General features: G+C 50.8%; 1 long non-coding RNA gene across 2 annotated transcripts; it reads right to left on the bottom strand.

The window, feature by feature from the left end:
• Positions 1 to 417: 417 nt before the first annotated feature.
• Positions 418 to 3699, bottom strand: LOC131424180 (uncharacterized). 2 transcript variants are annotated; one of them, XR_009226808.1, is made up of 2 exons: positions 3350 to 3699; positions 418 to 2178 (listed from the first exon to the last, which is right to left on the bottom strand). It is a non-coding gene; the product is annotated as an uncharacterized LOC131424180 (long non-coding RNA). The 2 variants fall into 2 exon arrangements; XR_009226807.1 differs by having other exon boundaries at positions 418 to 1542.
• Between the last annotated feature and the right edge of the window lie 7213 nt (positions 3700 to 10912).

Here is a 10912-nt window from a genome sequence, read left to right as displayed (position 1 = left end):
CCAGAGTGAAAACAGGCAGGGCCTTCTGGCCCCCAGCAGTGTGGACTCAGACAGAATGACCCTTCTCAAGATGACTACAGGTGCCAGAAGCCTTGCAGAAGATGCAGTGAACTGCCTTGCTAAGGCCAGCCCTCTGTGTAGCCCACCTGACTGTGACCTGCTTCTGTGCTTGAACATGCTTTGCCCACTTAATAACCAGTGTTTGATGTCTTTTTACTCTGGAGTACATAGTAGATCTCCTCCTGTTCACTTCCCTATAGATGCCTGTGGCAGAGCTCTGCTACAGGTCACTCGACTGGCTTCCTGTCTATGACAAAGGCACTGCTCCTCCCACTCTACTGTAGAGTGCGAAGGTTGATGTGGCAGAAGGAAGTTGTCGCGACCCCTTGCCCGCAAGGAAGACGCAACTCGGGAATCTTCTTTCAGCAGTTTATTCAGGCCCTTGATATTTCTTCTTCTCCTTCTCGGATGCCCCTCCCAGCCTTAATAAAGCATCTCAAGCCCAAATGCGAAGCTGCCACGTGGAGCTTTCTCATAGGGTGGTGAAAAACCATGCACCAACTCTCCCAAATAAGGAGTTGTTTGTCACAGACCACAGCGGAGCCAGCGCCATCTTGTAATGGCGACCATAGTCTGCAGAAACGGCAGAAGCGGCTCACCACAGTTCCCCCTTTCTTTTTTCTTAAAACAATACAGGCGAGAGTAGAGGTCCTATCCCACTGTGCAGAAGTGGCTGCATAGCATGGCTCAGTCCTAAGGAGGGCCCTTCCCCAGATCTGAGGCCATATCAGCCGACGCCTTTTTTCGTGGGGCGGGGCGTGGATGCGTCTAACCCGCATGCAATAGGACATGCTCTCCTTGAGGTCCACGTCAAGGATCACTCAAGTGCAGTGCCTTGCCTCGCATCCTGTATAGTGATGATGGTGGACGAAGGGGGATAGCTGAGGCTGAACTGTGGCTGTTTATAACGACAAACAAGTTGACAGCACCCTGAAAGAAAGGCATGGACTTTAAGGCGATAGAAAAGCACTAGTGTGGAAACCCATCTGCGTGCAATGGTAACAAGACCTGCAGAGTGCAAGGGCTATCCAGCACTGGGAGAGAATAAGAAAGAGGACATGCCAATCCCAGTGCAATGTGAAACTAACTTGGGGTGCAATGGCCATGCCCAGAAATCACTGTTTAAGATGTGCAAGCCAGATTTGTGGAGAAATGCCATTTTCTAAGGCCGCAAGAGCTTGTATGATCATAGCCTTATCGTGAGCACTGCGGGCCTTAAGGCGACAGAGAAACCACAAACAGAGGAACATACCGAAGCAACATATTGCACCAAAAATGCCTACCCCCACCCACTCTTTGAAGAAGGAAAAAGCAGAAGATATCCAATCGGTGAATTGACCCAAAGTCACGGGATCGACACGGGTACTGTTCAAGACAGCTATCTGGGTTAGTTGAGACTGGATCATGTTTTCTGCTTCCATGGACCAGGTTCCGGATGGATACTCCCCGATGATGTGGGAGGCATTTCTGGAATCATAAAATCTGACAGAGGTTATACATAAATGTGCACGTTGATCAATACAACCCAAATGTACTAGATCAGACAATTCCTCAACTTGAGCTTGAAGTAGATCTATCCTTTGATTAGCAGCCAGAATCCCAGATAAAATGTGTTGATTAATTCTACTTTGAGATTCAAGTATGGTGGATGTTTGTTGAATAACCTGATTAATAGTGGCAGCAGTTTGAACCTGGCTGGCCATGGCTACTCCAGCTGTAACTGCTGCAGCAGCAGATACCGCCATAGCTGTCACTATAGCTGCCGTAATTCCAAAATCTCTATGGGCTCTAATCAGTTCAACAATAGGAAATGACTCTGGATCTGCAGTAACCGGGATCGGGACAAAAGTTGGAATTTTCATAACCACTGCCATAGGCCAGGATCCATTCCAACACTCAGACAAATAACAGGTAATATTAGAGCAATTAAGCATCCCCTGTAATGTATCATTAGCCAAAAGAAACAGGAATGGAGATTGGAGACGGACTGCTGCGGAGGGTAATGTAGCATTAGATAATTGTGAATTATTTGCAGAAATTTTAAGCCTCCTACCTCGCTCCGAGTCTTGGGTACTGCCAGAAACATTAAACAGCCAACTTTGGACTCCTAATATTTCCCTGGGGAAACACAAGCGCGGACTAGACTAGCCCAATCTGAGGGAGTCATGCAAAACCTAATAAGTCCCTCCACCTGAGTGAGAGTGAAAGCGGCATCTATGCCATAAGTGCGGACAGATTCTGCCAAGGTTTTAATTATCTTAAAGTCTAAAGGCTCATGATATCTTCCCCTGTTATTGTCCTGAAATACAGGGTATGCAAGTCCCATATCTGTATTAACTGTCCTCCAAACTTGTGCATGAAAAGATCTCCCGGAACCTTGGCTCCCCCCCACCTACGGAGGTGGGGCAATCGGCACCATATCTTCTTCTAGATATTCTACCTCCTCCTCCTCAGAGTTTTGTTGACCGATGTTAACTCCCTTCCCCTTCTTACAGTAGGCCTGCGTGCCCTGTGTCTCCTTTTTCTTCTTTTTCATTTTTATCTTATGTAGTTGTTGTAACAATATATCAAGGTCCTCAGAACTCTCTGAGTCGCTTGTGTTCTCAGGCGTTTTTAATTCGGTCAAGTCTGGGTAGAGCCTTCTCCTATTTTTATCTTCAGGCTCTTTTGCCTTCTCACTACTGTTACTTTTAATACTCTCTGCCACTTCACTACATGATCCTTCAGATTTTTCCTCATGCAGTTGCTCAAGAATAGCTTGACCCTCACTCACAGCTTCCTGGCATTTACCATCTGTTATACATCCTCTAACTAACTTCCAAAGTGGAATAACGCCACCCTCTAAGGTGCCTTGCTCACGAGCGAAATCTAGATCTTTGCCTAATTTATCCCAACTAGGTACAGTAAGGCTGCCCGAAAATGCAAACCACGGTGCAGCGATATCTATCTTCTGTAAAAATCTCTGTAAAGTACTATGTTTCACTTCCAGGCCCTTGGAACGTAACAGGCCATCTAGGGCCAGGAGAAGCGGACTTGAAGATGCAGCACCCATGACACAACAACAAAAGAAGCACAAAAAACAAAAGCGAAATGACACAACAAAAGAAACACAGAAAACAAAAGCGAAAGTACACAGTGCAGCTGCAATAAAATGTAATGCTCTCTCTTTCTTTACAGAGGAGCTGCCCCGCTTTGGTCGTGGATCCCACTTACCTGGGACTAACCCCGCTTTGGTCGTGGATCCCACTTACCTGGGACTAACCCCGCTTTGATCGCGGATCCCACTTACCTGGGACTAACCGGTGCACCACCCCTGACTGCTGAAAGTTCTGGTTCCCGGGTCTCGGCACCACTTGTCGCGACCCCTTGCCCCGCAAGGAAGACGCAACTCGGGAATCTTCTTTCAGCAGTTTATTCAGGCCCTTGATATTTCTTCTTCTCCTTCTCGGATGCCCCTCCCAGCCTTAATAAAGCATCTCAAGCCCCAATGCGAAGCTGCCACGTGGAGCTTTCTCATAGGGTGGTGAAAAACCATGCACCAACTCTCCCAAATAAGGAGTTGTTTGTCACAGACCACAGCGGAGCCAGCGCCATCTTGTAATGGCGACCATAGTCTGCAGAAACGGCAGAAGCGGCTCACCACAGGAAGTCACCCACTTCACTTCAGTCACAGTCAGACAGCTAACCTGACAGTAGGAGAGCGTGGAATGAGCCCAGCTGTGTGCCTGGGAAGACAGTGGCAGTCTCTGCCACTCACTCACATTTCCCACTAGTTATCTTTCTGCTACGAATTTGCATGGTAGATAAATGATAGATGATGAATAAGACAGGTAGACATTACAGAGACAGGTGATAGGAAGATAGATGGTTGATGGTAGGTTGATAGATGACGGAAAAATACAAAAATAGAGAACAGATGATGAATAGATAATAGATGAATGGATAGATAAACAATAGAGAGATGCTATCGATAGATGATAAACAGATGTATGATAGGCAGGTAGGTAGGTAGGTACATAGACACACACACACACTGCTCCAGGAAACCACTTCACCAAAGGGGGTCTGCAGCTCTTTCGCCTTTGGTCACTCGGACTCCACCATTTCCCAAGTCACTTAGCTGCCGAGACTGAGTGGTCCCAGATCACTGCTGTCCCTTCAGTGAGATGGTCTCATACACGTGTAACTCTGTCAGATCCTTTCATTGTGTTGCATTCCATCCTAGGAGTCCCTGTCCTCAGCAACATTTTACTCTGTGAAGCTGTCAGGCGCACAATGTCTTTACCCACCTAGTGTCCAGATTTGTGTTTCTTGTACTTTCACCAATAACAGGGATCAGGTCTGGGGCAGGAAATATATAAGGCAAGTTTGGAGTGTTTTATATGCCAGAAAGTAAGAAAGAGTTCAAAATAAACAAGTTAAAAACACTCTACAGATATGAGGATACACCAAGGGGTGCAGATCTGAAAGGAAGAGCTTCCAACACCCAGAGCCAGGACAATTTGAGCAACAAAATAAGGCCGAGTTGATTAGAGCCCAATTAAGTATGAAATAAGTGCCAAGAGTCCATGCAACACAAATGAATGAATAAATAATGATAATGAGGGAGACATACCGTCTCCTTGCACAGGAACCCACATGAACCGTGCAGACATCCCTGCAAGGAGGCACCACACAGATCTGCACCTCGGGTGAGAGCTATTCCCTCTCACCTGCACAGCAATTCCCTCCCAAGAGCACAGTTCCAGAAGGGCACAGGGTGGGCCGAGTGGAAACACTGTCCTGTCTTCACAACTTTTCTAAAGGAAAAGAAAATGTTTTTGAAAAACCCAGAGAGTTTGAGGCAGAATGGAGACTCTCTTGCTTGTCTTGAGTTAGCCAATAGTACGTGAAGCCTCTCTGACAGGACCATGGGGCAATTTTCTGGGTGGCCCCCAGGAGCAGGAGAGTCCCACCAACAGCAGCCATAGCACCTCAGTCTTTCAACCCTAGAGATTCTTCCATCAGGCAGACCTTGGAAGAGGACCTGAGCCTGAAGGGAAGTGTGGCCTGACCAATGCCTTGCAGTCAGCTGGTGAAACCTGAGCATGGGACCCAGCTGGTGGGTACCAAGACTCTGACCAGCAGAAACACTGGGATAATGAATGTGCTGCTCCTGGCTGCTGAGTCTGTGATGCCTTGTCACACAGCAGACCAGGAGCGGTGGTGGGCCTGGGTTCTCTGGTAGACACCAGGGAATGTGCCTTTGATCACAGAGATATGTCTGGGTCACAGTAGGCATCACCTAACATAGCAGATGTCAGAGAAAAGAACCCTGAGGTGGGGAGAAGGCACATAGCCGACCAGGCCCATCCAGCTCGTCCTGGGGTTCTCAAGGTGTCTGCTGGGCAGAGTGGCCCTGCTGCTGGGATCTGTCTGCCCTCCTTCATCCAGGCACACTCAGCATGTACCTGTGGAACCTGCCCTGGGTGCCCCTGGTGCAGAGGGGACCACCACCCTGCATATGTTCCCTGGCAAAACTGTGAGGCCCCCTCAACCTGCAGAAAACCCTGGGAGATCTGAGTGGACATCATGGGCACAGGACACCACCCTGTGTCCAAACTTGGAACCACAAAGCAGCTGGAGAAAGCTACAGCAGAAGGTGGGGGCGTGGCAGAAAAGAAAAGAAAAGCGTTTCCCTGTGCTGCTCCAGTGACCACACTCTGAGAACCGGCATTCTGTTGAAGATAGACATCCAGTGAAGAGGAAGCATAGTAGATGTTATTTCTATTGCAAAGGTGAAAAGTCAGAAGAGCTTGTCTTCTTTGATGCCTGGGTTTCGCCTACTGTGTCAGGAGTTTTCAGAGAAGCAAACCAGCAGAGTGTGTGCGTGAGTTTGTGCGTATGTGCATGTGCATGTGCGTGTGTGAGAGGATGGGTATGCATGAGTGAGAATGTCTGTGAGTATATAAAGGAGACCCTGCAAGTGCTCAGTGCATGTGCATCCTTTCTGGGGCCCCTGCTGCAAGGGCCACACCCCCACCTTCTGCAGCAGCTTTCTCCAGCTGCTTTGTGGTTCCAAGTTTGGACACAGGGTGGTGCCCTGTGCCCATGATGTCCACTCAGATCTCCCAGGGTTTTCTGCAGGTTGAGGGGGGCCTCACAGTTTTGCCAGGGAACATGTGCAAGGTGGTGGTCCCCTCTGCACCAGGGGCATGTCCAGGGCAGTTTCCACAGGTACATGCTGAGTGTGCCTGGATGAAGGAGGGGAGACAGATCCCAGCAGCAGGGCCACTCTGCCCAGCAGACACCTTGAGAACCCCAGGACGAGCTGGATGGGCCTGGTCGGCTATGTGCCTTCTCCCCACCTCAGCTTCCCTGGCTGCTACACGGGACCTTCATCCTCACCCTGTAGCCTACTTGGCTGACTTCCCCTTCTCCTGGACACATTGTTTTCCTTCAAGTAAAAGGTAGGCCTGGGAAAGGAGGGGGTCCAGGTCTTGGGGTGAAGGAGGGAGAAGCTGCGACATGATCCCCATCTGTGGCAGCCCTGAGCAGAGGGCAGCAGGGTTCTGGGTGTTTGGTTAGCACAAGTGGCTCAAATTGGGCTCTAAAAGCAGGTTAGGGTGAGGCCCAGTGCTCACAGCTGTAGGTCTAAGGTCCAGGAGCTGAGTGACTAGAGGAGTGAGGAAGGCCTACCAGGTAGTGCCTGGAAAGTTCTGGAAGTTCATAGAGGTCAGGAGGCCTGATAAGGGGCTGGAGTTTCCTGTGAAGCCCTCCTGGCAGCATCTTCTCCTTGCACTGCCCCTTGGCCTGGCCCTCACTGGGGCCTCACCCACACAAGGCTGGGCTGACGATGCCCCGGGGTGCAGTGAGCATCTCCACTGCCCACACCCAACCCAGCTGAGGTCCAGGAGGGCAGAAATGGAACTCCACCCCTACCCCCAGAGGCAGTCCTTATCTGTGAAAGAAGAAATACCTCTGCTGGGAGAATGATCCTCTGCACAAATGCTCAGGTACTGAGCCTTATCCTTAGCTGGACCCCAAGACTATAATTAAAGGCTCACGAGGAAGGGATTATCACAGAGGAGGGGCAGAGCCCTCTACGACCTGAGGCTGGCAGCAGAAGCCCAGTGCTACCAGAGATAACATTCAGGACACTCTCCCTTCTTGGCCTCCAGGGACTAGTCCCTTCCTGAGAAGCAAAGTCCCAGGAAGACTATCTGGCTTGGGTCCTGGGAGGCAGGAGGAGAGCCTTGGAAGGAGCCCCACATTTAGAGTGCGATGTGATTTCTGGGGAGGAGCAAAAATAATGCTCCCTGTCACCATCATTCTAAATAAACTGACAAGGGCATGACTGTCTTCAGGAAGGGTAGTTACCATGCCCAAGTCTGGGGGAGCTGGTGATGGCCATGGATGAGGCTGATGTCCCCTAATCTGGTCTGGAAACAACCAGAGTACCCTCTTGCCGGGTTTCTGTTCTCGCGACTAAAGGGCTCAGAGGTCACCCCAGTTAAACTGGGCTAACTGGGCTGCATGAAATAACCACACAAGAGACACAATACCTTTTTCTTTGGGGTCACTGTGACGGCTCCTCTGACCTAAGGGTCCGCAGAGAGAGAGCAAGAGCATGCGCTGACCCCTTTTATTGAGGAGAAGCTATTCAAATGAGGCAAGGGGTCAGGTTTCAGGGGGCTGAGTATCTTCATGATGTCCACTGTCAGCAGGTTGATTGACACCTGTGTAGGCCACACCCAAGGGCACAGTACGAGAAGGGGACACACGCAAGGCACTTCCATGGAAGATTCTATCCTAACCAGGGCAAGGGGTTATATTACAAAGGAACAGGTGAGCGTAGCTTCACCCATGGGGCTGTAGCAAGATACACCCATGCACGAGACACCGACCACATTTCTGTGACTGAGCGCCTCAGCACCCAGCCGGGGAGTGTGACCCAGTCACGTGTAAGGTTGGTCTCCCACACCCTCTGGGATGTGGCCTTTATTACCATCATGACAATATCCTGCACCATTGATGGTGGAGCATCTTCCCTTCACGTTCTCTCATGCCTGACTCAGCTTCGCATCTCCTGAATCTAGCACAGTGCCTGGCTCATGATGGAAACATCATACATCCTTATATCAACTTTTCCAATTGTCCACCCATCCACTAATCCTTCTATCCATCCACACATTCATTCATCCATCCATCTACACATTCACTCATCCATCCACTCATCCATCTACATTCACTCATCCATCCACAATTCACACATTTCACTCATCCATCCATCTATCTGCCCACCCACCCGTCTATCCACTTACCCACCAACCCACTCCATCTATCCCCTTATCCATCTATCCCGATGCCCCAACTGTCCCACACTGACTGAAAACTCAGCTAAGCCATATTCTGCTGCTCTGGGCCCCAAACATTCAGTGGTGGACACACAGCCTCACAGGGCTTCTGCTCTAGGTAGGAAGCAGACAGTGAGCAAGATGTTATCGAGGAGATGTCATCTGAACCAAGTCTCATGATCTGTTGAGACACATGAGACCACGACGCACCAGTATGGAGATGGAAGTGTGCTGTGTGGGAAATGGCAGTGGAGCCCGTTGGGGGATGTGGAGCAGAGGCAGTGACAAGACGTGGTGCTGGGGGAGGAGCTGGGGTGGAAGAAATGTTTGAAGTGGGACTTGGGGAGGGTGAGGAACCAGTACCCTGGGCTGTGTGCTGCTGGTAGGCAGGACCTGGAGTGTAAGCTCCAGGGGGCACTGAGGCTGCTGCTTAGACATTTTGTCTGCACATTTGAAGTGGGTGAGGGAGGAGAGAGTGCCCTGCAGGGCCTTAGAAATGGGACCATAAAGTGGGGTTTGAGCACGTACTAACAGATTCCAGACATCATGATTAATGAGGAGCAGCTGGGGGTGTTGAGGCTATCTGGACTATGGCCAGGTGAGGTTGGAGAGGTGGATAGAGAGACTGAGAGAAGCCTGGTGCCACTGGAGGTCGGGCAGGGGCTGGAGGAGGGAGGGAAACCAGCAGCCAAGAACTATGCTGGGGAACTGAACTTGCACTTCATGGTAATTGTGGGGAGGCAGTGTAGACAGGCCCCCAGGGCAGCAGTGGGGTTAGCACTGACAGAGACTGTATCAGTGGTATACTGGTACTGTTTGCAGTGCAAAGGAATGGACAACCACTATCTGCAGAAGCAAGGAGCAAGCCTGGGAAGCTATGGAGCCTGCTCAGTGGCCTGTGCACTGGGACTGGACAGCCCAGCATGTTCAGCCCTGGGTGCCTTAACTGGGCACAGCAGTCTGGGGTCAGACAGTGTCCCGGCCCATAGCTGGCACTCAGAAAGTGTCTACTCCTCACCCTGTTCCTCTGCTGTGCGGTCAGTGCCTGCTCTCCTGGAATATAAGAAGGGGAGGCTGGGCCCCATGAGGAATCCACAGGTTGGAGAATTTTACAGAAACTCTGCACGGTACTGAGGGGCTGGCACCCTAAGGGCTAAGATTCACCTTTAGCCATCAGTTTCTCCTCCTTGCATTCTTAAGCCTGACTCCTCTGGACCTTCTCTATCACTGAGGTCCTCCTTTTCCTCAAATAAGTGACAGTTCTCTCTAGAAAGGTCTACATCTATCCACACTGTTAAGGGCTCACAGCCTTTTGGTGTCATGCGGGGACAGCACACCAGGCCAGGCCTCTCCCAGTCCTACTCTCTGCCAAGCCCTGTGACAGGAGGGGACAGCTGCAGTTCCTTCCAGCTATAAAAAGACCTGACACCAAGTGAGCAGAGGACGTTCAGCCCTCGGGACACCTAGCTGACTTGGGAAGGAACTCGGCCCCAGAACCATGCTGAGGTTGCCCCCTATCACACAGCTGCTCCAAGCCCCCCTCAGATGCTGGGCAGTTCCCAAGGCCCACATCTCTGCCAAGCCGGCCAGAACACCTACCTCTCCTATGGTAAGTGACCTCTAAGACAGCAGTAGGTCATTCTGAGGACTTGGCCCATTTCCTAGGTTTGGGGGCAAAAACACAAGTCCAGGCTATTAATGGGGAGGCGACCATGGTGCTGGATGTCAGTGCTTCTGTCAAGACAATTGTCTTGAATGCCAGGAAAGGGGTCCTAAAGCCATTTCCTGCAGGACAGCCTCCCAAAGTGGCTGCCGAGTTCAGTGGTGGGCCAGGCTCCCTTTCTCAGGCAGGCCTCTCACTTTTTGGCAAAGGCCAGTGGTCAGAGGACACTCAATGCTGTGCGGACCTTGCTGTCTGTGAAAGGGGAAGAGCTGGGATGCTGACGGTCAAGGAGAGTACAGGTGAAAGCCAAAATGTACGTTAACACTTTTGACTCCAGAGCAGTGTTTTAAGAATAAATAAGTCAAGGTTTACAGGGTCACCTGCTCAAGGTCATGTAGCTAAGACCTGAGTCCAGGCTGCATATGCCTTTAAGCCTCCGGGGGTGAAAGTCAACAGGAGGGACTCTAACCCCGCCCTCAATCTAGCTTTAGAAAGATAGAGGGGTGGGAGGCCTGACCCTGGCTTTTTCAGGGGGGAACTGAAAGTGAAATTTGGTCGGGGCTCTCTTAAGTTCAGCCAGTGAGAAGGCGTGGCTCCAGGTGGGGTCCCTCTGCACAAATGGGGCACAGGCATGCACAGACACACAGGTGCAGCCGGTGGAAGCTGACCTCCCCACCAGGCTTCTGAACGGAATTATCCTTCATGGAAAGGCCTGTACTTATTTGCAAGCAGTTTAAATCTCAGTTGTTTCTGCCATTCCATACAGCAGGGCACCCTGCATGTGGGGCCACAGGTATTGGAGGGGAGTGTGTACTGCTGTCCTTCTGTGGAGAGCAGCCAGGGTCTTGGGCCC

This window comes from Marmota monax, unplaced genomic scaffold (genome assembly GCF_021218885.2).
Source record: "Marmota monax isolate L192 unplaced genomic scaffold, Marmota_monax_Labrador192_F-V1.1 WCK01_AAM20220418_F8-fsc00038, whole genome shotgun sequence".
NCBI lineage: Eukaryota > Metazoa > Chordata > Mammalia > Rodentia > Sciuridae > Marmota > Marmota monax.
This window is presented reverse-complemented; position numbering and strand designations above follow the sequence as displayed.